The following is a 25616-nucleotide window of genomic DNA, read 5'->3' on the forward strand; positions in this document are numbered from 1 at the left end:
ATTCCGTCCATCATCTGTTCTTTTTGCATTTGTCACCCCAAGTGGGAAGGGTATGCCCAGACGTGGGTCCCGTGCTCACTGCGCCACTGGATTCAAGCTAGCCTAGCTGATGAAGGGTGATACCCTGAAACCGGTCCTAGGATGCTTATTTCCGGTCCAGGGAGGACCTGGCTTGGCAGTTCGGACTGGACTGTTCCCATGAGGAACAGGGTCAAGACTGATTTGCATATGGCTGGGTCCAACCTGGGGTGGCATGGTGAGCAAAAAAACTATGGATGAAACCCAGATCTCTGTGACTGGGGGTGAATGTTTGATTTGCTCTGCATTCCATCCATCATCTGTTCTTTTTGCATATGTTGCCCCAAGTGGGAAGGGTATGCCCAGACGTGGGTCCCGTGCTCACTGCGCCACTGGATTCAAGCTACCCTAGCTGATAAAGGGTGATACCCTGAGACCGGTCATAGGATGCTTGTTTCCGGTCCAGGGAGGACCTGGCTTGGCAGTTCGGGCTGGACTGTTCCCATGAGGAACAGGGTAAAGACTGATTTGCATATGGCTGGGTCCAACCTGGGGTGGCGTGCTGAGCAAAAAAACGATGGATGAAACCCATATCTCTGTGACTGGGGTGAGCGTTTGATTTGCTCTGCATTCCGTCCATCATCTGTTCTTTTTGCATTTGTCACACCAAGTGGGAAGGGTATGCCCAGACGTGGGTCCCGTGCTCACTGCACCACTGGATTCAAGCTAGCCTAGCTGATGAAGAATGATACCCTGAAACCGGTCCTAGGATGCTTATTTCCGGTCCAGGGAGGACCTGGCTTGGCAGTTCGGGCTGGACTGTTCCCATGAGGAACAGGGTCAAGACTGATTTGCATATGGCTGGGTCCAACCTGGGGTGGCGTGGTGAGGAAAAAAACGATGGATGAAACCCAGATCTCTGTTACTGGGTGTGAATGTTTGATTTGCTCTGCATTCCATCCATCATCTGTTCTTTTTGCATTTGTCACCCCAAGTGGGAAGGGTATGCCCAGACGTGGGTCCCGTGCTCACTGCACCACTGGATTCAAGCTAGCCTAGCTGATGAAGGTTGATACCCTGAAACTGGTTCTAGGATGCTTGTTTCCACTCCAGGGAGGACCTGGTTGGCAGGTCGGACTACACTGTTCCCATTAGGAACAGGGTCAAGACTGATTTGCATATGGCTGGGTCCAACCTGGGGTAGCGTGGTGAGCAAAAAAACGATGGATGAAACCCAGATCTCTGTTACTGGGGGTGAATGTTTGATTTGCTCTGCATTCCGTCCATCATCTGTTCTTTTTGCATTTGTCACCCCAAGTGGGAAGGGTATGCCCAGACGTGGGTCCCATGCTCACTGCGCCACTGGATTCATGCTAGCCTAGCTGATGAAGAGTGATACCCTGAAACCGGTCCTAGGATGCTTATTTCCGGTCCAGGGAGGACCTGGCTTGGCACTTCGGGCTGGACTGTTCCCATGAGGAACAGGGTCAAGACTGATTTGCATATGGCTGGGTCCAACCTGGGGTGGCGTGGTGAGGAAAAAAACAATGGATGAAACCCAGATCTCTGTTACTGGGTGTGAATGTTTGATTTGCTCTGCATTTCATCCATCATCTGTTCTTTTTGCATTTGTCACCCCAAGTGGGAAGGGTATGCCCAGACGTGGGTCCCGTGCTCACTGCACCACTGGATTCAAGCTAGCCTAGCTGATGAAGGTTGATACCCTGAAACTGGTTCTAGGATGCTTGTTTCCGGTCCAGGGAGGACCTGGTTGGCAGTTCGGACTACACTGTTCCCATTAGGAACAGGGTCAAGACTGATTTGCGTATGGCTGGGTCCAACCTGGGGTGGCGTGGTGAGCAAAAAAACGATGGATGAAACCCAGATCTCTGTGACTGGGGGTGAATGTTTGATTTGCTCTGCATTCTGTCCATCATCTGTTCTTTTTGCATTTGTCACCCCAAGTGGGAAGGGTATGCCCAGATGTGGGTCCCGTGCTCACTGCGCCACTGGATTCTAGCTAGCCTAGCTGATGAAAGGTGATACCCTCAAACCGGTTTTAGGATGCTTGTTTACGGTCCAGGGAGGACCTGGCTTGGCAGTTCGGGCTGGACTGTTCCCATAAGGAACAGGGTCAAAACTGATTTGCATATGGCTGGGTCCAACCTGGGGTGGCGTGGTGAGCAAAAAAACGATGGATGAAACCCAGATCTCTGTGACTGGGGGTGAATGTTTGATTTGCTCTGCATTCCGTCCATCATCTGTTCTTTTTGCATTTGTCACCCCAAGTGGGAAGGGTATGCCCAGATGTGGGTCCCTTGCTCACTGCGCCACTGGATTCTAGCTAGCCTAGCTGATGAAAGGTGATACCCTGAAACCGGTTTTAGGATGCTTGTTTCCGGTCCAGGGAGGACCTGGCTTGGCAGTTCGGGCTGGACTGTTCCCATAAGGAACAGGGTCAAGACTGATTTGCATATGGCTGGGTCCAACCTGGGGTGGCGTGGTGAGCAAAAAAACGATGGATGAAACCCAGATCTCTGTGACTGGGGGTGAATGTTTGATTTGCTCTGCATTCCGTCCATCATCTGTTCTTTTTGCATTTGTCACCCCAAGTGGGAAGGGTATGCTCAGACGTGGGTCCCATGCTCACTGCGCCACTGGATTCATGCTAGCCTTGCTGATGAAGAGTGATACCCTGAAACCGGTCCTAGGATGCTTGTTTCCGTTCCAGGGAGGACCTGGCTTGGCAGTTCGGGCTGGACTGTTCCCATGAGGAACAGGGTCAAGACTGATTTGCATATGGCTGGGTCCAACCTGGGGTGGCGTGGTGAGGAAAAAAACAATAGATGAAACCCAGATCTCTGTTACTGGGTGTGAATGTTTGATTTGCTCTGCATTCCATCCATCATCTGTTCTTTTTGCATTTGTCACCCCAAGTGGGAAGGGTATGCCCAGACGTGGGTCCCGTGCTCACTACACCACTGGATTCAAGCTAGCCTAGCTGATGAAGGTTGATACCCTGAAACTGGTCCTAGGATGCTTGTTTCCGGTCCAGGGAGGACCTGGTTGGTAGTTCGGACTACACTGTTCCCATTAGGAACAGGGTCAAGACTGATTTGCATATGGCTGGGTCCAACCTGGGGTGGCGTGGTGAGCAAAAAAACGATGGATGAAACCCAGATCTCTGTTACTGGGGGTGAATGTTTGATTTGCTCTGCATTCCGTCCATCATCTGTTCTTTTTCCATTTGTTGCCCCAAGTAGGAAGGGTATGCCCAGACGCTGGTCCCATGCTCACTGCACCACTGGATTCAAGCTAGCCTAGCTGATGAAGGGTGATACCCTGAAACCGGTCATAGGATGCTTGTTTCCGGTCCAGGGAGGACCTGGCTTGGCAGTTCGGGCTGGACTGTTCCCATGAGGAACAGGGTCAAGACTGATTTGCATATGGCTGGGTCCAACCTGGAGTGGCGTGTTGAGCAAAAAAATGATGGATGAAACCCATATCTCTGTGACTGGGGGCGAGTGTTTGATTTGCTCTGCATTCCATCCATCATCTGTTCTTTTTGCATTTGTCACCCCAAGTGGGAAGGGTATGCCCAGACGTGGGTCCCGTGCTCACTGCACCACTGGATTCAAGCTAGCCTAGCTGATGAAGGGTGATAGCCTAAAACTGGTTCTAGGATGCTTGTTTCCGGTACAGGGAGGACCTGGCTTGGCATTTCTGACTTGACTGTTCCCATGAGGAACAGGGTCAAAACTGATTTGCATATGGCTGGGTTGAACCTGGGGTGGCGTGGTGAGCAAAAAAAACGATGGATGAAACCCAGATCTCTGTGACTGGGGGTGAATGTTTGATTTGCTCTGCATTCCGTCCATCATCTGTTCTTTTTGCAGTTGTCACCCCAAGTGGTAAGGGTATGCCCAGACGTGGGTCCCGTGCTCACTGAGCCACTGGGTTCAAGCTAGCCTAGCTGATGAAAGGTGATACCCTGAAACCGGTTTTAGGATGCTTGTTTCCGGTCCAGGGAGGACCTGGCTTGGCAGTTCGGGCTGGACTGTTCCCATAAGGAACAGGGTCAAGACTGATTTGCATATGGCTGGGTCCATCCTGGGGTGGCGTGGTGAGCAAAAAAACGATGGATGAAACCCAGATCTCTGTGACTGGGGGTGAATGTTTGATTTGCTATGCATTCCGTCCATCATCTGTTCTTTTTGCATTTGTCACCCCAAGTGGGAAGGGTATGCCCAGACGTGGGTCCCGTGCTCACTGCGCCACTGGATTCAAGCTAGCCTAGCTGATGAAGGGTGATACCCTGAAACCGGTCCTAGGATGCTTATTTCCGGTCCAGGGAGGACCTGGCTTGGCAGTTCGGACTGGACTGTTCCCATGAGGAACAGGGTCAAGACTGATTTGCATATGGCTGGGTCCAACCTGGGGTGGCATGGTGAGCAAAAAAACTATGGATGAAACCCAGATCTCTGTGACTGGGGGTGAATGTTTGATTTGCTCTGCATTCCATCCATCATCTGTTCTTTTTGCATATGTTGCCCCAAGTGGGAAGGGTATGCCCAGACGTGGGTCCCGTGCTCACTGCGCCACTGGATTCAAGCTACCCTAGCTGATAAAGGGTGATACCCTGAGACCGGTCATAGGATGCTTGTTTCCGGTCCAGGGAGGACCTGGCTTGGCAGTTCGGGCTGGACTGTTCCCATGAGGAACAGGGTAAAGACTGATTTGCATATGGCTGGGTCCAACCTGGGGTGGCGTGCTGAGCAAAAAAACGATGGATGAAAGCCATATCTCTGTGACTGGGGTGAGCGTTTGATTTGCTCTGCATTCCGTCCATCATCTGTTCTTTTTGCATTTGTCACACCAAGTGGGAAGGGTATGCCCAGACGTGGGTCCCGTGCTCACTGCACCACTGGATTCAAGCTAGCCTAGCTGATGAAGAATGATACCCTGAAACCGGTCCTAGGATGCTTATTTCCGGTCCAGGGAGGACCTGGCTTGGCAGTTCGGGCTGGACTGTTCCCATGAGGAACAGGGTCAAGACTGATTTGCATATGGCTGGGTCCAACCTGGGGTGGCGTGGTGAGGAAAAAAACGATGGATGAAACCCAGATCTCTGTTACTGGGTGTGAATGTTTGATTTGCTCTGCATTCCATCCATCATCTGTTCTTTTTGCATTTGTCACCCCAAGTGGGAAGGGTATGCCCAGACGTGGGTCCCGTGCTCACTGCACCACTGGATTCAAGCTAGCCTAGCTGATGAAGGTTGATTCCCTGAAACTGGTTCTAGGATGCTTGTTTCCACTCCAGGGAGGACCTGGTTGGCAGGTCGGACTACACTGTTCCCATTAGGAACAGGGTCAAGACTGATTTGCATATGGCTGGGTCCAACCTGGGGTAGCGTGGTGAGCAAAAAAACGATGGATGAAACCCAGATCTCTGTTACTGGGGGTGAATGTTTGATTTGCTCTGCATTCCGTCCATCATCTGTTCTTTTTGCATTTGTTGCCCCAAGTAGGAAGGGTATGCCCAGACGTGGGTCCCGTGCTCACTGCACCACTGGATTCAAGCTAGCCTAGCTGATGAAGGGTGATACCCTGAAACCGGTCATAGGATGCTTGTTTCCGGTCCAGGGAGGACCTGGCTTGGCAGTTCGGGCTGGACTGTTCCCATGAGGAACAGGGTCAAAACTGATTTGCATATGGCTGGGTCCAACCTGGGGTGGCGTGGTGAGGAAAAAAACAATAGATGAAACCCAGATCTCTGTTACTGGGTGTGAATGTTTGATTTGCTCTGCATTCCATCCATCATCTGTTCTTTTTGCATTTGTCACCCCAATTGGGAAGGGTATGCCCAGACGTGGGTCCCGTGCTCACTACACCACTGGATTCAAGCTAGCCTAGCTGATGAAGGTTGATACCCTGAAACTGGTCCTAGGATGCTTGTTTCCGGTCCAGGGAGGACCTGGTTGGTAGTTCGGACTACACTGTTCCCATTAGGAACAGGGTCAAGACTGATTTGCATATGGCTGGGTCCAACCTGGGGTGGCGTGGTGAGCAAAAAAACGATGGATGAAACCCAGATCTCTGTTACTGGGGGTGAATGTTTGATTTGCTCTGCATTCCGTCCATCATCTGTTCTTTTTGCATTTGTTGCCCCAAGTAGGAAGGGTATGCCCAGACGCTGGTCCCATGCTCACTGCACCACTGGATTCAAGCTAGCCTAGCTGATGAAGGGTGATACCCTGAAACCGGTCATAGGATGCTTGTTTCCGGTCCAGGGAGGACCTGGCTTGGCAGTTCGGGCTGGACTGTTCCCATGAGGAATAGGGTCAAGACTGATTTGCATATGGCTGGGTCCAACCTGGAGTGGCGTGTTGAGCAAAAAAATGATGGATGAAACCCATATCTCTGTGACTGGGGGCGAGTGTTTGATTTGCTCTGCATTCCATCCATCATCTGTTCTTTTTGCATTTGTCACCCCAAGTGGGAAGGGTATGCCCAGACGTGGGTCCCGTGCTCACTGCACCACTGGATTCAAGCTAGCCTAGCTGATGAAGGGTGATAGCCTAAAACTGGTTCTAGGATGCTTGTTTCCGGTACAGGGAGGACCTGGCTTGGCATTTCGGACTTGACTGTTCCCATGAGGAACAGGGTCAAAACTGATTTGCATATGGCTGGGTTGAACCTGGGGTGGCGTGGTGAGCAAAAAAAACGATGGATGAAACCCAGATCTCTGTGACTGGGGGTGAATGTTTGATTTGCTCTGCATTCCGTCCATCATCTGTTCTTTTTGCATTTGTCACCCCAAGTGGGAAGGGTATGCCCAGACGTGGGTCCCATGCTCACTGCGCCACTGGATTCATGCTAGCCTAGCTGATGAAGAGTGATACCCTGAAACCGGTCCTAGGATGCTTATTTCCGGTCCAGGGAGGACCTGGCTTGGCAGTTCGGGCTGGACTGTTCCCATGAGGAACAGGGTCAAGACTGATTTGCATATGGCTGGGTCCAACCTGGGGTGGCGTGGTGAGGAAAAAAACAATGGATGAAACCCAGATCTCTGTTACTGGGTGTGAATGTTTGATTTGCTCTGCATTTCATCCATCATCTGTTCTTTTTGCATTTGTCACCCCAAGTGGGAAGGGTATGCCCAGACGTGGGTCCCGTGCTCACTGCACCACTGGATTCAAGCTAGCCTAGCTGATGAAGGTTGATACCCTGAAACTGGTTCTAGGATGCTTGTTTCCGGTCCAGGGAGGACCTGGTTGGCAGTTCGGACTACACTGTTCCCATTAGGAACAGGGTCAAGACTGATTTGCGTATGGCTGGGTCCAACCTGGGGTGGCGTGGTGAGCAAAAAAACGATGGATGAAACCCAGATCTCTGTGACTGGGGGTGAATGTTTGATTTGCTCTGCTTTCTGTCCATCATCTGTTCTTTTTGCATTTGTCACCCCAAGTGGGAAGGGTATGCCCAGATGTGGGTCCCGTGCTCACTGCGCCACTGGATTCTAGCTAGCCTAGCTGATGAAAGGTGATACCCTCAAACCGGTTTTAGGATGCTTGTTTACGGTCCAGGGAGGACCTGGCTTGGCAGTTCGGGCTGGACTGTTCCCATAAGGAACAGGGTCAAAACTGATTTGCATATGGCTGGGTCCAACCTGGGGTGGCGTGGTGAGCAAAAAAACGATGGATGAAACCCAGATCTCTGTGACTGGGGGTGAATGTTTGATTTGCTCTGCATTCCGTCCATCATCTGTTCTTTTTGCATTTGTCACCCCAAGTGGGAAGGGTATGCCCAGATGTGGGTCCCGTGCTCACTGCGCCACTGGATTCTAGCTAGCCTAGCTGATGAAAGGTGATACCCTGAAACCGGTTTTAGGATGCTTGTTTCCGGTCCAGGGAGGACCTGGCTTGGCAGTTCGGGCTGGACTGTTCCCATAAGGAACAGGGTCAAGACTGATTTGCATATGGCTGGGTCCAACCTGGGGTGGCGTGGTGAGCAAAAAAACGATGGATGAAACCCAGATCTCTGTGACTGGGGGTGAATGTTTGATTTGCTCTGCATTCCGTCCATCATCTGTTCTTTTTGCATTTGTCACCCCAAGTGGGAAGGGTATGCTCAGACGTGGGTCCCATGCTCACTGCGCCACTGGATTCATGCTAGCCTTGCTGATGAAGAGTGATACCCTGAAACCGGTCCTAGGATGCTTGTTTCCGTTCCAGGGAGGACCTGGCTTGGCAGTTCGGGCTGGACTGTTCCCATGAGGAACAGGGTCAAGACTGATTTGCATATGGCTGGGTCCAACCTGGGGTGGCGTGGTGAGGAAAAAAACAATAGATGAAACCCAGATCTCTGTTACTGGGTGTGAATGTTTGATTTGCTCTGCATTCCATCCATCATCTGTTCTTTTTGCATTTGTCACCCCAAGTGGGAAGGGTATGCCCAGACGTGGGTCCCGTGCTCACTACACCACTGGATTCAAGCTAGCCTAGCTGATGAAGGTTGATACCCTGAAACTGGTCCTAGGATGCTTGTTTCCGGTCCAGGGAGGACCTGGTTGGTAGTTCGGACTACACTGTTCCCATTAGGAACAGGGTCAACACTGATTTGCATATGGCTGGGTCCAACCTGGGGTGGCGTGGTGAGCAAAAAAACGATGGATGAAACCCAGATCTCTGTTACTGGGGGTGAATGTTTGATTTGCTCTGCATTCCGTCCATCATCTGTTCTTTTTCCATTTGTTGCCCCAAGTAGGAAGGGTATGCCCAGACGCTGGTCCCATGCTCACTGCACCACTGGATTCAAGCTAGCCTAGCTGATGAAGGGTGATACCCTGAAACCGGTCATAGGATGCTTGTTTCCGGTCCAGGGAGGACCTGGCTTGGCAGTTCGGGCTGGACTGTTCCCATGAGGAACAGGGTCAAGACTGATTTGCATATGGCTGGGTCCAACCTGGAGTGGCGTGTTGAGCAAAAAAATGATGGATGAAACCCATATCTCTGTGACTGGGGGCGAGTGTTTGATTTGCTCTGCATTCCATCCATCATCTGTTCTTTTTGCATTTGTCACCCCAAGTGGGAAGGGTATGCCCAGACGTGGGTCCCGTGCTCACTGCACCACTGGATTCAAGCTAGCCTAGCTGATGAAGGGTGATAGCCTAAAACTGGTTCTAGGATGCTTGTTTCCGGTACAGGGAGGACCTGGCTTGGCATTTCGGACTTGACTGTTCCCATGAGGAACAGGGTCAAAACTGATTTGCATATGGCTGGGTTGAACCTGGGGTGGCGTGGTGAGCAAAAAAAACGATGGATGAAACCCAGATCTCTGTGACTGGGGGTGAATGTTTGATTTGCTCTGCATTCCGTCCATCATCTGTTCTTTTTGCAGTTGTCACCCCAAGTGGTAAGGGTATGCCCAGACGTGGGTCCCGTGCTCACTGAGCCACTGGGTTCAAGCTAGCCTAGCTGATGAAAGGTGATACCCTGAAACCGGTTTTAGGATGCTTGTTTCCGGTCCAGGGAGGACCTGGCTTGGCAGTTCGGGCTGGACTGTTCCCATAAGGAACAGGGTCAAGACTGATTTGCATATGGCTGGGTCCATCCTGGGGTGGCGTGGTGAGCAAAAAAACGATGGATGAAACCCAGATCTCTGTGACTGGGGGTGAATGTTTGATTTGCTATGCATTCCGTCCATCATCTGTTCTTTTTGCATTTGTCACCCCAAGTGGGAAGGGTATGCCCAGACGTGGGTCCCGTGCTCACTGCGCCACTGGATTCAAGCTAGCCTAGCTGATGAAGGGTGATACCCTGAAACCGGTCCTAGGATGCTTATTTCCGGTCCAGGGAGGACCTGGCTTGGCAGTTCGGACTGGACTGTTCCCATGAGGAACAGGGTCAAGACTGATTTGCATATGGCTGGGTCCAACCTGGGGTGGCATGGTGAGCAAAAAAACTATGGATGAAACCCAGATCTCTGTGACTGGGGGTGAATGTTTGATTTGCTCTGCATTCCATCCATCATCTGTTCTTTTTGCATATGTTGCCCCAAGTGGGAAGGGTATGCCCAGACGTGGGTCCCGTGCTCACTGCGCCACTGGATTCAAGCTACCCTAGCTGATAAAGGGTGATACCCTGAGACCGGTCATAGGATGCTTGTTTCCGGTCCAGGGAGGACCTGGCTTGGCAGTTCGGGCTGGACTGTTCCCATGAGGAACAGGGTAAAGACTGATTTGCATATGGCTGGGTCCAACCTGGGGTGGCGTGCTGAGCAAAAAAACGATGGATGAAACCCATATCTCTGTGACTGGGGTGAGCGTTTGATTTGCTCTGCATTCCGTCCATCATCTGTTCTTTTTGCATTTGTCACACCAAGTGGGAAGGGTATGCCCAGACGTGGGTCCCGTGCTCACTGCACCACTGGATTCAAGCTAGCCTAGCTGATGAAGAATGATACCCTGAAACCGGTCCTAGGATGCTTATTTCCGGTCCAGGGAGGACCTGGCTTGGCAGTTCGGGCTGGACTGTTCCCATGAGGAACAGGGTCAAGACTGATTTGCATATGGCTGGGTCCAACCTGGGGTGGCGTGGTGAGGAAAAAAACGATGGATGAAACCCAGATCTCTGTTACTGGGTATGAATGTTTGATTTGCTCTGCATTCCATCCATCATCTGTTCTTTTTGCATTTGTCACCCCAAGTGGGAAGGGTATGCCCAGACGTGGGTCCCGTGCTCACTGCACCACTGGATTCAAGCTAGCCTAGCTGATGAAGGTTGATACCCTGAAACTGGTTCTAGGATGCTTGTTTCCACTCCAGGGAGGACCTGGTTGGCAGGTCGGACTACACTGTTCCCATTAGGAACAGGGTCAAGACTGATTTGCATATGGCTGGGTCCAACCTGGGGTAGCGTGGTGAGCAAAAAAACGATGGATGAAACCCAGATCTCTGTTACTGGGGGTGAATGTTTGATTTGCTCTGCATTCCGTCCATCATCTGTTCTTTTTGCATTTGTTGCCCCAAGTAGGAAGGGTATGCCCAGACGTGGGTCCCGTGCTCACTGCACCACTGGATTCAAGCTAGCCTAGCTGATGAAGGGTGATACCCTGAAACCGGTCATAGGATGCTTGTTTCCGGTCCAGGGAGGACCTGGCTTGGCAGTTCGGGCTGGACTGTTCCCATGAGGAACAGGGTCAAAACTGATTTGCATATGGCTGGGTCCAACCTGGGGTGGCGTGGTGAGGAAAAAAACAATAGATGAAACCCAGATCTCTGTTACTGGGTGTGAATGTTTGATTTGCTCTGCATTCCATCCATCATCTGTTCTTTTTGCATTTGTCACCCCAATTGGGAAGGGTATGCCCAGACGTGGGTCCCGTGCTCACTACACCACTGGATTCAAGCTAGCCTAGCTGATGAAGGTTGATACCCTGAAACTGGTCCTAGGATGCTTGTTTCCGGTCCAGGGAGGACCTGGTTGGTAGTTCGGACTACACTGTTCCCATTAGGAACAGGGTCAAGACTGATTTGCATATGGCTGGGTCCAACCTGGGGTGGCGTGGTGAGCAAAAAAACGATGGATGAAACCCAGATCTCTGTTACTGGGGGTGAATGTTTGATTTGCTCTGCATTCCGTCCATCATCTGTTCTTTTTCCATTTGTTGCCCCAAGTAGGAAGGGTATGCCCAGACGCTGGTCCCATGCTCACTGCACCACTGGATTCAAGCTAGCCTAGCTGATGAAGGGTGATACCCTGAAACCGGTCATAGGATGCTTGTTTCCGGTCCAGGGAGGACCTGGCTTGGCAGTTCGGGCTGGACTGTTCCCATGAGGAACAGGGTCAAGACTGATTTGCATATGGCTGGGTCCAACCTGGAGTGGCGTGTTGAGCAAAAAAATGATGGATGAAACCCATATCTCTGTGACTGGGGGCGAGTGTTTGATTTGCTCTGCATTCCATCCATCATCTGTTCTTTTTGCATTTGTCACCCCAAGTGGGAAGGGTATGCCCAGACGTGGGTCCCGTGCTCACTGCACCACTGGATTCAAGCTAGCCTAGCTGATGAAGGGTGATAGCCTAAAACTGGTTCTAGGATGCTTGTTTCCGGTACAGGGAGGACCTGGCTTGGCATTTCGGACTTGACTGTTCCCATGAGGAACAGGGTCAAAACTGATTTGCATATGGCTGGGTTGAACCTGGGGTGGCGTGGTGAGCAAAAAAAACGATGGATGAAACCCAGATCTCTGTGACTGGGGGTGAATGTTTGATTTGCTCTGCATTCCGTCCATCATCTGTTCTTTTTGCATTTGTCACCCCAAGTGGGAAGGGTATGCCCAGACGTGGGTCCCATGCTCACTGCGCCACTGGATTCATGCTAGCCTAGCTGATGAAGAGTGATACCCTGAAACCGGTCCTAGGATGCTTATTTCCGGTCCAGGGAGGACCTGGCTTGGCAGTTCGGGCTGGACTGTTCCCATGAGGAACAGGGTCAAGACTGATTTGCATATGGCTGGGTCCAACCTGGGGTGGCGTGGTGAGGAAAAAAACAATGGATGAAACCCAGATCTCTGTTACTGGGTGTGAATGTTTGATTTGCTCTGCATTTCATCCATCATCTGTTCTTTTTGCATTTGTCACCCCAAGTGGGAAGGGTATGCCCAGACGTGGGTCCCGTGCTCACTGCACCACTGGATTCAAGCTAGCCTAGCTGATGAAGGTTGATACCCTGAAACTGGTTCTAGGATGCTTGTTTCCGGTCCAGGGAGGACCTGGTTGGCAGTTCGGACTACACTGTTCCCATTAGGAACAGGGTCAAGACTGATTTGCGTATGGCTGGGTCCAACCTGGGGTGGCGTGGTGAGCAAAAAAACGATGGATGAAACCCAGATCTCTGTGACTGGGGGTGAATGTTTGATTTGCTCTGCATTCTGTCCATCATCTGTTCTTTTTGCATTTGTCACCCCAAGTGGGAAGGGTATGCCCAGATGTGGGTCCCGTGCTCACTGCGCCACTGGATTCTAGCTAGCCTAGCTGATGAAAGGTGATACCCTCAAACCGGTTTTAGGATGCTTGTTTACGGTCCAGGGAGGACCTGGCTTGGCAGTTCGGGCTGGACTGTTCCCATAAGGAACAGGGTCAAAACTGATTTGCATATGGCTGGGTCCAACCTGGGGTGGCGTGGTGAGCAAAAAAACGATGGATGAAACCCAGATCTCTGTGACTGGGGGTGAATGTTTGATTTGCTCTGCATTCCGTCCATCATCTGTTCTTTTTGCATTTGTCACCCCAAGTGGGAAGGGTATGCCCAGATGTGGGTCCCGTGCTCACTGCGCCACTGGATTCTAGCTAGCCTAGCTGATGAAAGGTGATACCCTGAAACCGGTTTTAGGATGCTTGTTTCCGGTCCAGGGAGGACCTGGCTTGGCAGTTCGGGCTGGACTGTTCCCATAAGGAACAGGGTCAAGACTGATTTGCATATGGCTGGGTCCAACCTGGGGTGGCGTGGTGAGCAAAAAAACGATGGATGAAACCCAGATCTCTGTGACTGGGGGTGAATGTTTGATTTGCTCTGCATTCCGTCCATCATCTGTTCTTTTTGCATTTGTCACCCCAAGTGGGAAGGGTATGCTCAGACGTGGGTCCCATGCTCACTGCGCCACTGGATTCATGCTAGCCTTGCTGATGAAGAGTGATACCCTGAAACCGGTCCTAGGATGCTTGTTTCCGTTCCAGGGAGGACCTGGCTTGGCAGTTCGGGCTGGACTGTTCCCATGAGGAACAGGGTCAAGACTGATTTGCATATGGCTGGGTCCAACCTGGGGTGGCGTGGTGAGGAAAAAAACAATAGATGAAACCCAGATCTCTGTTACTGGGTGTGAATGTTTGATTTGCTCTGCATTCCATCCATCATCTGTTCTTTTTGCATTTGTCACCCCAAGTGGGAAGGGTATGCCCAGACGTGGGTCCCGTGCTCACTACACCACTGGATTCAAGCTAGCCTAGCTGATGAAGGTTGATACCCTGAAACTGGTCCTAGGATGCTTGTTTCCGGTCCAGGGAGGACCTGGTTGGTAGTTCGGACTACACTGTTCCCATTAGGAACAGGGTCAAGACTGATTTGCATATGGCTGGGTCCAACCTGGGGTGGCGTGGTGAGCAAAAAAACGATGGATGAAACCCAGATCTCTGTTACTGGGGGTGAATGTTTGATTTGCTCTGCATTCCGTCCATCATCTGTTCTTTTTCCATTTGTTGCCCCAAGTAGGATGGGTATGCCCAGACGCTGGTCCCATGCTCACTGCACCACTGGATTCAAGCTAGCCTAGCTGATGAAGGGTGATACCCTGAAACCGGTCATAGGATGCTTGTTTCCGGTCCAGGGAGGACCTGGCTTGGCAGTTCGGGCTGGACTGTTCCCATGAGGAACAGGGTCAAGACTGATTTGCATATGGCTGGGTCCAACCTGGAGTGGCGTGTTGAGCAAAAAAATGATGGATGAAACCCATATCTCTGTGACTGGGGGCGAGTGTTTGATTTGCTCTGCATTCCATCCATCATCTGTTCTTTTTGCATTTGTCACCCCAAGTGGGAAGGGTATGCCCAGACGTGGGTCCCGTGCTCACTGCACCACTGGATTCAAGCTAGCCTAGCTGATGAAGGGTGATAGCCTAAAACTGGTTCTAGGATGCTTGTTTCCGGTACAGGGAGGACCTGGCTTGGCATTTCGGACTTGACTGTTCCCATGAGGAACAGGGTCAAAACTGATTTGCATATGGCTGGGTTGAACCTGGGGTGGCGTGGTGAGCAAAAAAAACGATGGATGAAACCCAGATCTCTGTGACTGGGGGTGAATGTTTGATTTGCTCTGCATTCCGTCCATCATCTGTTCTTTTTGCAGTTGTCACCCCAAGTGGTAAGGGTATGCCCAGACGTGGGTCCCGTGCTCACTGAGCCACTGGGTTCAAGCTAGCCTAGCTGATGAAAGGTGATACCCTGAAACCGGTTTTAGGATGCTTGTTTCCGGTCCAGGGAGGACCTGGCTTGGCAGTTCGGGCTGGACTGTTCCCATAAGGAACAGGGTCAAGACTGATTTGCATATGGCTGGGTCCATCCTGGGGTGGCGTGGTGAGCAAAAAAACGATGGATGAAACCCAGATCTCTGTGACTGGGGGTGAATGTTTGATTTGCTATGCATTCCGTCCATCATCTGTTCTTTTTGCATTTGTCACCCCAAGTGGGAAGGGTATGCCCAGACGTGGGTCCCGTGCTCACTGCGCCACTGGATTCAAGCTAGCCTAGCTGATGAAGGGTGATACCCTGAAACCGGTCCTAGGATGCTTATTTCCGGTCCAGGGAGGACCTGGCTTGGCAGTTCGGACTGGACTGTTCCCATGAGGAACAGGGTCAAGACTGATTTGCATATGGCTGGGTCCAACCTGGGGTGGCATGGTGAGCAAAAAAACTATGGATGAAACCCAGATCTCTGTGACTGGGGGTGAATGTTTGATTTGCTCTGCATTCCATCCATCATCTGTTCTTTTTGCATATGTTGCCCCAAGTGGGAAGGGTATGCCCAGACGTGGGTCCCGTGCTCACTGCGCCACTGGATTCAAGCTACCCTAGCTGATAAAGGGTGATACCCTGAGACCGGTCATAGGATGCTTGTTTCCGGTCCAGGGAGGACCTGGCTTGGCAGTTCGGGCTGGACTGTTCCCATGAGGAACAGGGTAAAGACTGATTTGCATATGGCTGGGTCCAACCTGGGGTGGCGTGCTGAGCAAAAAAACGATGGATGAAACCCATATCTCTGTGACTGGGGTGAGCGTTTGATTTGCTCTGCATTCCGTCCATCATCTGTTCTTTTTGCATTTGTCACACCAAGTGGGAAGGGTATGCCCAGACGTGGGTCCCGTGCTCACTGCACCACTGGATTCAAGCTAGCCTAGCTGATGAAGAATGATACCCTGAAACCGGTCCTAGGATGCTTATTTCCGGTCCAGGGAGGACCTGGCTTGGCAGTTCGGGCTGGACTGTTCCCATGAGGAACAGGGTCAAGACTGATTTGCATATGGCTGGGTCCAACCTGGGGTGGCGTGGTGAGGAAAAAAACGATGGATGAAACCCAGATCTCTGTTACTGGGTGTGAATGTTTGATTTGCTCTGCATTCCATCCATCATCTGTTCTTTTTGCATTTGTCACCCCAAGTGGGAAGGGTATGCCCAGACGTGGGTCCCGTGCTCACTGCACCACTGGATTCAAGCTAGCCTAGCTGATGAAGGTTGATACCCTGAAACTGGTTCTAGGATGCTTGTTTCCACTCCAGGGAGGACCTGGTTGGCAGGTCGGACTACACTGTTCCCATTAGGAACAGGGTCAAGACTGATTTGCATATGGCTGGGTCCAACCTGGGGTAGCGTGGTGAGCAAAAAAACGATGGATGAAACCCAGATCTCTGTTACTGGGGGTGAATGTTTGATTTGCTCTGCATTCCGTCCATCATCTGTTCTTTTTGCATTTGTTGCCCCAAGTAGGAAGGGTATGCCCAGACGTGGGTCCCGTGCTCACTGCACCACTGGATTCAAGCTAGCCTAGCTGATGAAGGGTGATACCCTGAAACCGGTCATAGGATGCTTGTTTCCGGTCCAGGGAGGACCTGGCTTGGCAGTTCGGGCTGGACTGTTCCCATGAGGAACAGGGTCAAAACTGATTTGCATATGGCTGGGTCCAACCTGGGGTGGCGTGGTGAGGAAAAAAACAATAGATGAAACCCAGATCTCTGTTACTGGGTGTGAATGTTTGATTTGCTCTGCATTCCATCCATCATCTGTTCTTTTTGCATTTGTCACCCCAATTGGGAAGGGTATGCCCAGACGTGGGTCCCGTGCTCACTACACCACTGGATTCAAGCTAGCCTAGCTGATGAAGGTTGATACCCTGAAACTGGTCCTAGGATGCTTGTTTCCGGTCCAGGGAGGACCTGGTTGGTAGTTCGGACTACACTGTTCCCATTAGGAACAGGGTCAACACTGATTTGCATATGGCTGGGTCCAACCTGGGGTGGCGTGGTGAGCAAAAAAACGATGGATGAAACCCAGATCTCTGTTACTGGGGGTGAATGTTTGATTTGCTCTGCATTCCGTCCATCATCTGTTCTTTTTGCATTTGTTGCCCCAAGTAGGAAGGGTATGCCCAGACGCTGGTCCCATGCTCACTGCACCACTGGATTCAAGCTAGCCTAGCTGATGAAGGGTGATACCCTGAAACCGGTCATAGGATGCTTGTTTCCGGTCCAGGGAGGACCTGGCTTGGCAGTTCGGGCTGGACTGTTCCCATGAGGAACAGGGTCAAGACTGATTTGCATATGGCTGGGTCCAACCTGGAGTGGCGTGTTGAGCAAAAAAATGATGGATGAAACCCATATCTCTGTGACTGGGGGCGAGTGTTTGATTTGCTCTGCATTCCATCCATCATCTGTTCTTTTTGCATTTGTCACCCCAAGTGGGAAGGGTATGCCCAGACGTGGGTCCCGTGCTCACTGCACCACTGGATTCAAGCTAGCCTAGCTGATGAAGGGTGATAGCCTAAAACTGGTTCTAGGATGCTTGTTTCCGGTACAGGGAGGACCTGGCTTGGCATTTCGGACTTGACTGTTCCCATGAGGAACAGGGTCAAAACTGATTTGCATATGGCTGGGTTGAACCTGGGGTGGCGTGGTGAGCAAAAAAAACGATGGATGAAACCCAGATCTCTGTGACTGGGGGTGAATGTTTGATTTGCTCTGCATTCCGTCCATCATCTGTTCTTTTTGCAGTTGTCACCCCAAGTGGTAAGGGTATGCCCAGACGTGGGTCCCGTGCTCACTGCGCCACTGGGTTCAAGCTAGCCTAGCTGATGAAAGGTGATACCCTCAAACCGGTTTTAGGATGCTTGTTTCCGGTCCAGGGAGGACCTGGCTTGGCAGTTCGGGCTGGACTGTTCCCATAAGGAACAGGGTCAAGACTGATTTGCATATGGCTGGGTCCATCCTGGGGTGGCGTGGTGAGCAAAAAAACGATGGATGAAACCCAGATCTCTGTGACTGGGGGTGAATGTTTGATTTGCTCTGCATTCCGTCCATCATCTGTTCTTTTTGCATTTGTTGCCCCAAGTAGGAAGGGTATGCCCAGACGTGGGTCCCGTGCTCACTGCACCACTGGATTCAAGCTAGCCTAGCTGATGAAGGGTGATACCCTGAAACCGGTCATAGGATGCTTGTTTCCAGTCCAGGGAGGACCTGGCTTGGCAGTTCGGGCTGGACTGTTCCCATGAGGAACAGGGTCAAAACTGATTTGCATATGGCTGGGTCCAACCTGGGGTGGCGTGGTGAGGAAAAAAACAATAGATGAAACCCAGATCTCTGTTACTGGGTGTGAATGTTTGATTTGCTCTGCATTCCATCCATCATCTGTTCTTTTTGCATTTGTCACCCCAATTGGGAAGGGTATGCCCAGACGTGGGTCCCGTGCTCACTACACCACTGGATTCAAGCTAGCCTAGCTGATGAAGGTTGATACCCTGAAACTGGTCCTAGGATGCTTGTTTCCGGTCCAGGGAGGACCTGGTTGGTAGTTCGGACTACACTGTTCCCATTAGGAACAGGGTCAACACTGATTTGCATATGGCTGGGTCCAACCTGGGGTGGCGTGGTGAGCAAAAAAACGATGGATGAAACCCAGATCTCTGTTACTGGGGGTGAATGTTTGATTTGCTCTGCATTCCGTCCATCATCTGTTCTTTTTGCATTTGTTGCCCCAAGTAGGAAGGGTATGCCCAGACGCTGGTCCCATGCTCACTGCACCACTGGATTCAAGCTAGCCTAGCTGATGAAGGGTGATACCCTGAAACCGGTCATAGGATGCTTGTTTCCGGTCCAGGGAGGACCTGGCTTGGCAGTTCGGGCTGGACTGTTCCCATGAGGAACAGGGTCAAGACTGATTTGCATATGGCTGGGTCCAACCTGGATTGGCGTGTTGAGCAAAAAAATGATGGATGAAACCCATATCTCTGTGACTGGGGGCGAGTGTTTGATTTGCTCTGCATTCCATCCATCATCTGTTCTTTTTGCATTTGTCACCCCAAGTGGGAAGGGTATGCCCAGACGTGGGTCCCGTGCTCACTGCACCACTGGATTCAAGCTAGCCTAGCTGATGAAGGGTGATAGCCTAAAACTGGTTCTAGGATGCTTGTTTCCGGTACAGGGAGGACCTGGCTTGGCATTTCGGACTTGACTGTTCCCATGAGGAACAGGGTCAAAACTGATTTGCATATGGCTGGGTTGAACCTGGGGTGGCGTGGTGAGCAAAAAAAACGATGGATGAAACCCAGATCTCTGTGACTGGGGGTGAATGTTTGATTTGCTCTGCATTCCGTCCATCATCTGTTCTTTTTGCAGTTGTCACCCCAAGTGGTAAGGGTATGCCCAGACGTGGGTCCCGTGCTCACTGCGCCACTGGGTTCAAGCTAGCCTAGCTGATGAAAGGTGATACCCTCAAACCGGTTTTAGGATGCTTGTTTCCGGTCCAGGGAGGACCTGGCTTGGCAGTTCGGGCTGGACTGTTCCCATAAGGAACAGGGTCAAGACTGATTTGCATATGGCTGGGTCCATCCTGGGGTGGCGTGGTGAGCAAAAAAACGATGGATGAAACCCAGATCTCTGTGACTGGGGGTGAATGTTTGATTTGCTATGCATTCCGTCCATCATCTGTTCTTTTTGCATTTGTCACCCCAAGTGGGAAGGGTATGCCCAGACGTGGGTCCCGTGCTCACTGCGCCACTGGATTCAAGCTAGCCTAGCTGATGAAGGGTGATACCCTGAAACCGGTCCTAGGATGCTTATTTCCGGTCCAGGGAGGACCTGGCTTGGCAGTTCGGACTGGACTGTTCCCATGAGGAACAGGGTCAAGACTGATTTGCATATGGCTGGGTCCAACCTGGGGTGGCATGGTGAGCAAAAAAACTATGGATGAAACCCAGATCTCTGTGACTGGGGGTGAATGTTTGATTTGCTCTGCATTCCATCCATCATCTGTTCTTTTTGCATATGTTGCCCCAAGTGGGAAGGGTATGCCCAGACGTGGGTCCCGTGCTCACTGCGCCACTGGATTCAAGCTACCCTAGCTGATAAAGGGTGATACCCTGAGACCGGTCATAGGATGCTTGTTTCCGGTCCAGGGAGGACCTGGCTTGGCAGTTCGGGCTGGACTGTTCCCATGAGGAACAGGGTAAAGACTGATTTGCATATGGCTGGGTCCAACCTGGGGTGGCGTGCTGAGCAAAAAAACGATGGATGAAACCCATATCTCTGTGACTGGGGATGAGCGTTTGATTTGCTCTGCATTCCGTCCATCATCTGTTCTTTTTGCATTTGTCACACCAAGTGGGAAGGGTATGCCCAGACGTGGGTCCCGTGCTCACTGCACCACTGGATTCAAGCTAGCCTAGCTGATGAAGAATGATACCCTGAAACCGGTCCTAGGATGCTTATTTCCGGTACAGGGAGGACCTGGCTTGGCAGTTCGGGCTGGACTGTTCCCCTGAGGAACAGGGTCAAGACTGATTTGCATATGGCTGGGTCCAACCTGGGGTGGCATGGTGAGGAAAAAAACGATGGATGAAACCCAGATCTCTGTTGCTGGGTGTGAATGTTTGATTTGCTCTGCATTCCATCCATCATCTGTTCTTTTTGCATTTGTCACCCCAAGTGGGAAGGGTATGCCCAGACGTGGGTCCCGTGCTCACTGCACCACTGGATTCAAGCTAGCCTAGCTGATGAAGGTTGATACCCTGAAACTGGTTCTAGGATGCTTGTTTCCGCTCCAGGGAGGACCTGGTTGGCAGGTCGGACTACACTGTTCCCATTAGGAACAGGGTCAAGACTGATTTGCATATGGCTGGGTCCAACCTGGGGTAGCGTGGTGAGCAAAAAAACGATGGATGAAACCCAGATCTCTGTTACTGGGGGTGAATGTTTGATTTGCTCTGCATTCCGTCCATCATCTGTTCTTTTTGCATTTGTTGCCCCAAGTAGGAAGGGTATGCCCAGACGTGGGTCCCGTGCTCACTGCACCACTGGATTCAAGCTAGCCTAGCTGATGAAGGGTGATACCCTGAAACCGGTCATAGGATGCTTGTTTCCGGTCCAGGGAGGACCTGGCTTGGCAGTTCGGGCTGGACTGTTCCCATGAGGAACAGGGTCAAAACTGATTTGCATATGGCTGGGTCCAACCTGGGGTGGCGTGCTGAGCAAAAAAATGATGGATGAAACCCATATCTCTGTGACTGGGGGCGAGTGTTTGATTTGCTCTGCATTCCGTCCATCATCTGTTCTTTTTGCATTTGTCACCCCAAGTGGGAAGGGTATGCCCAGACGTGGGTCCCGTGCTCACTGCACCACTGGATTCAAGCTAACCTAGCCGATGAAGGGTGATACCCTGAAACTGGTTCTAGGATGCTTGTTTCCGGTACAGGGAGGACCTGGCTTGGCATTTCGGACTGGACTGTTCCCATGAGGAACAGGGTCAAGACTGATTTGCATATGGCTGGGTCAAACCTGGGGTGGCGTGGTGAGCAAAAAAACGATGGATGAAACCCAGATCTCTGTGACTGGGGGTGAATGTTTGATTTACTCTGCATTCCGTCCATCATCTGTTCTTTTTAAATTTGTCACCCCAAGTGGTAAGGGTATGCCCAGACTTGGGTCCCGTGCTCACTGAGCCACTGGATTCAAGCTAGCCTAGCTGATGAAAGGTGATACCCTGAAACCTGTTTTAGGATGCTTGTTTCCGGTCCAGGGAGGACCTGGCTTGGCAGTTCGGGCTGGACTGTTCCCATAATGAACAGGGTCAAGACTGATTTGCATATGGCTGGTTCTAACCTGGAGTGGCGTGGTGAGCAAAAAAACAATGGATGAAACCCAGATCTCTGTGACTGGGGGTGAATGTTTGATTTGCTCTGCATTCCGTCCATCATCTGTTCTTTTTGCATTTGCGCCCCAAGTAGGAAGGGTATGCCCAGACGTGGGTCCCGTGCTCACTGCGCCACTGGATTCAAGCTAGCCTAGCTGATGAAGGGTGATACCCTGAAACCGGTCCTAGGATGCTTATTTACGGTCCAGGGAGGACCTGGCTTGGCAGTTCGGACTGGACTGTTCCCATGAGGAACAGGGTCAAGACTGATTTGCATATGGCTGGGTCCAACCTGGGGTGGCATGGTGAGCAAAAAAACGATGGATGAAACCCAGATATCTGTGACTGGGGGTGAATGTTTGATTTGCTCTGCATTCCGTCCATCATCTGTTCTTTTTGTATTTTTTGCCCCAAGTGGGAAGGGTATGCCCAGATGTGTCGCACCGCCTTCTTTCCCACTCTCTATGGGTCCTAGTCCATTCTGTTCTATGTGTTTTTCCCTATCTAAGATGGTCTCCTTGTACTTCCTGTTGGTCGCTTCCTGTTTGTTGGTAATTAAGGGCTGTGATTCTTTCTCTCCTTGCGCTGCAACACTTTCTGTTTGGATGGTGTCTTCGCTCCTACTTCCTTGTATTCCTGGGCTGGTTCTCTTCGGTTCCAGTGTATTTTCCTCTATTTTGCTCCTGCTGTTACCTATTCATTTTGTTCCTGTTGCAGGAACCTATCTTTTTGGAATTTTTTTTCCCCTTTCAGGGTTTTTTTTCCCTCTGGCACTACTTCTGAGGGACACGGCCTGCTCTTGGCGTACCCATTGTCTGCTGCACAGTGGCTACCAGAAAGAGTCGCCCCTACCTGGGTCAAGGCCGAACATTCAAGAACAAGATCCACGCCACTCGATCTAGGGACTCCAGGTTAAAGCAGCACGTAAGTCGTGACAGATTGCAGCGCCCAATACTCTCGACGTCGTCTAACACCATGGATGATACAGTGGTGGCTGCTTCAGATCCTGATCAATCTCTTCTGGCAACTATTCAGCAACAGGCTCAGGAACTACAACAATTATGCAATGAGAATGCTGCTTTACGACAGGCTTTGGCTTTCCGCAGTGCAGATGTTCCGGCCGTCTCCACCTTTACTCCTCATTTCTCCGGTGAACCAACTAAACTGCAAGAGTTCCTCGATGCATCACCTGTGTATTTCGCCTTCCGATCTACCCAATTCTCCCACGACAAGACAAAGGTGAGATATCTTATCAGTGCGTTATCCAGTCCTGCCTTGACCTGGGCAACCCCGATGGTATCATCCAATGACCCACTATTGTCGGACTAACCCACCTTCGTGAATCGGTTTAAACAGATGTTTAGTCGTCCAGTATTGGAGGCCTCTGCGGAAGAAGCCTTATGTGACATCCAACAAGTCTCACAAGATGTCCTTCAATATATTATTTGCTTTCGACAGCTAACGGCTGAGACCACCTGGGTGGAGCGAACTCTGGTGACTTAATTCCGTAGAGGACTTAAAGTGGAGATTAAAGATGAGTTAGTACACTCCACCCGAGTTGAAGATCTTCGTGGTCTGATGGATCAAGCTCTCGAATACCGTCTCCAAGAACGACGTATGGAGAAGAGAAAGAGTAGAGGATCTTCCCAGCCAAGCACTTCACATGTCTTTATGCATCGTCCTGAGGAACCTCGTCCTCCCGCCAGGGACACAGAAGGTGAACACATGCAGGTGGATACCACTCGAGACCCACTTTCCGTTAGCGAGCGGGAAGACAGACGTAAAAAAGGATTGTGCCTCTATTGTGGTGCTGCCGGCCACATGCTTCGTACCTGCCCCGTTCGTCCTCAAAGGCGATCGGGAAACTCCACTTCCCGCCCTCTGTAAGAAGGGAGGGGACGGGATCATCTGCTATACTTTCCATCAGTTCATTCAAGGACAATGCCGCGACCTTGTTTATGTTACCTGTGACGTTACAGTTACCGGATGGCCATCAAGAAAGAACGATGGCTTTACTTGATTGTGGTGCTTGTGGCATATATATGGATAAGACTTGGGCCACGACTCAACAAATACCAACACCACCCAAAGAAATACCAGAACAAGTGCACACAGTGGATGTGTCCTTAATATCCTCTGGTCCAGTTGATACTACCACCCTGACACTCAGTTTACAATTTGGAAACCACCAAGGACACATCTCATTTGATCTCATATCATCCCCCAATCATACTATCATTTTAGGAATTCCGTGGTTCATAAGACATAACCCTTATGTAAATTGGGAAACCCGGACTATTTCCTTGTCCTCACAGTTTTGTCATGAGGTTGATGCCTACTGAAATTACTACCGGATGTTCCATCAATACAGTCCAAGGAGTCCCTGATCACTATCTAGAATTTCAAGATGTGTTCCAAAAACCATCCAGACCTGTGTTACCCCCACATCAAGGTTATGAATGTGCTATTCCCTTGGAACCTGGAATTATCGTTCCCTTTGGGAGGATGTATTCACTCATGGAACCTGAAAGGAAAGTTCTTAAGGAGTATCTGCAAGAAAACTTACATAGCGGTCTTATTATACCATTGTCCTCTCCGGCAGGGGCTCCCCTCTTTTTTGTACCCAAGAAGACGAAAGATCTTTGTACCTGCCTGGATTTTTGAGGTCTAAATAAGATAACTATTAAAGACCGTTATCCTTTGCCCCTCATCAAGGATATACTAGAGGCAGTCAGAGGGGCTCAACGATTTACCAAACTGGATCTTCGTGGAGCCTACCGCCTTTTGATTATTAAAGAAGGAGACAAGTGGAAGACTGCTTTCCGGACCCCATTTGGTCATTATGAGTAAAGAGTTATGCCTTTTGGTCTCACTAATGCCCCCTCCATTTTCCAAAGATTTATGAACTCTCTATTCTCTGATCTCTTGAACCCTACGGTCGTCATCTACTTAGACAATATCCTTATTTATACTAGCTGTCCTGAACTTCAGTCCTCTCACGTGAAACAAGTCCTCCAAAGACTCTGGGAACATCAACTGTCCTGTAGGACAGAAAAGTGTGAGTTTGACAAGACCGAAGTCAAATATTTGGGATATCACCTGAGTCCCACTGGAATAGCTATGGACCAGGAAAAGGTACAAGCCACCCTAGACTTGCCTTCTCCTTCCTCTATTAAGGAAATGCAATGTTTTCTAGGATTGGCTAATTTTTATTGGCAGTTTATCTTAGACTTTGCAGAACAAACCAGCCACATAACTCAAACATTAAAAAAGGAGAATTTAAAGAAAGGCTTTGTCTGGACAAGGGCGGCTGAAATAGCTTTTCAGAGTCTAAAAAAGGCCTTCACTCAAGCACCGATATTGAGACACCCAGATACCAACAAACAATTTATTGTTGTTACTGATGCTTCCGAAAGAGCCATCGGAGCTGCCTTACTCCAACAACAAGAAGATGACGGTCTTGAACATCCTGTTTTCTATTTGTCCCATGTACTCTCTACGTCAGAACAACATTACTCAGTACTAGAAAGGGAGTTATTAGCTCTGAAAACAGCCTGCCTAGAGTGGAGACAGTTTCTTATGGGTTCCAAAGAGCCCTTCGAGGTGAGAACAGACCATCGTAATCTACAATGTTTACATAATGTTT

This window comes from Pleurodeles waltl, chromosome 1_2, assembly GCF_031143425.1.
Source record: "Pleurodeles waltl isolate 20211129_DDA chromosome 1_2, aPleWal1.hap1.20221129, whole genome shotgun sequence".
NCBI classification, from domain to species: Eukaryota; Metazoa; Chordata; class Amphibia; order Caudata; family Salamandridae; genus Pleurodeles; species Pleurodeles waltl.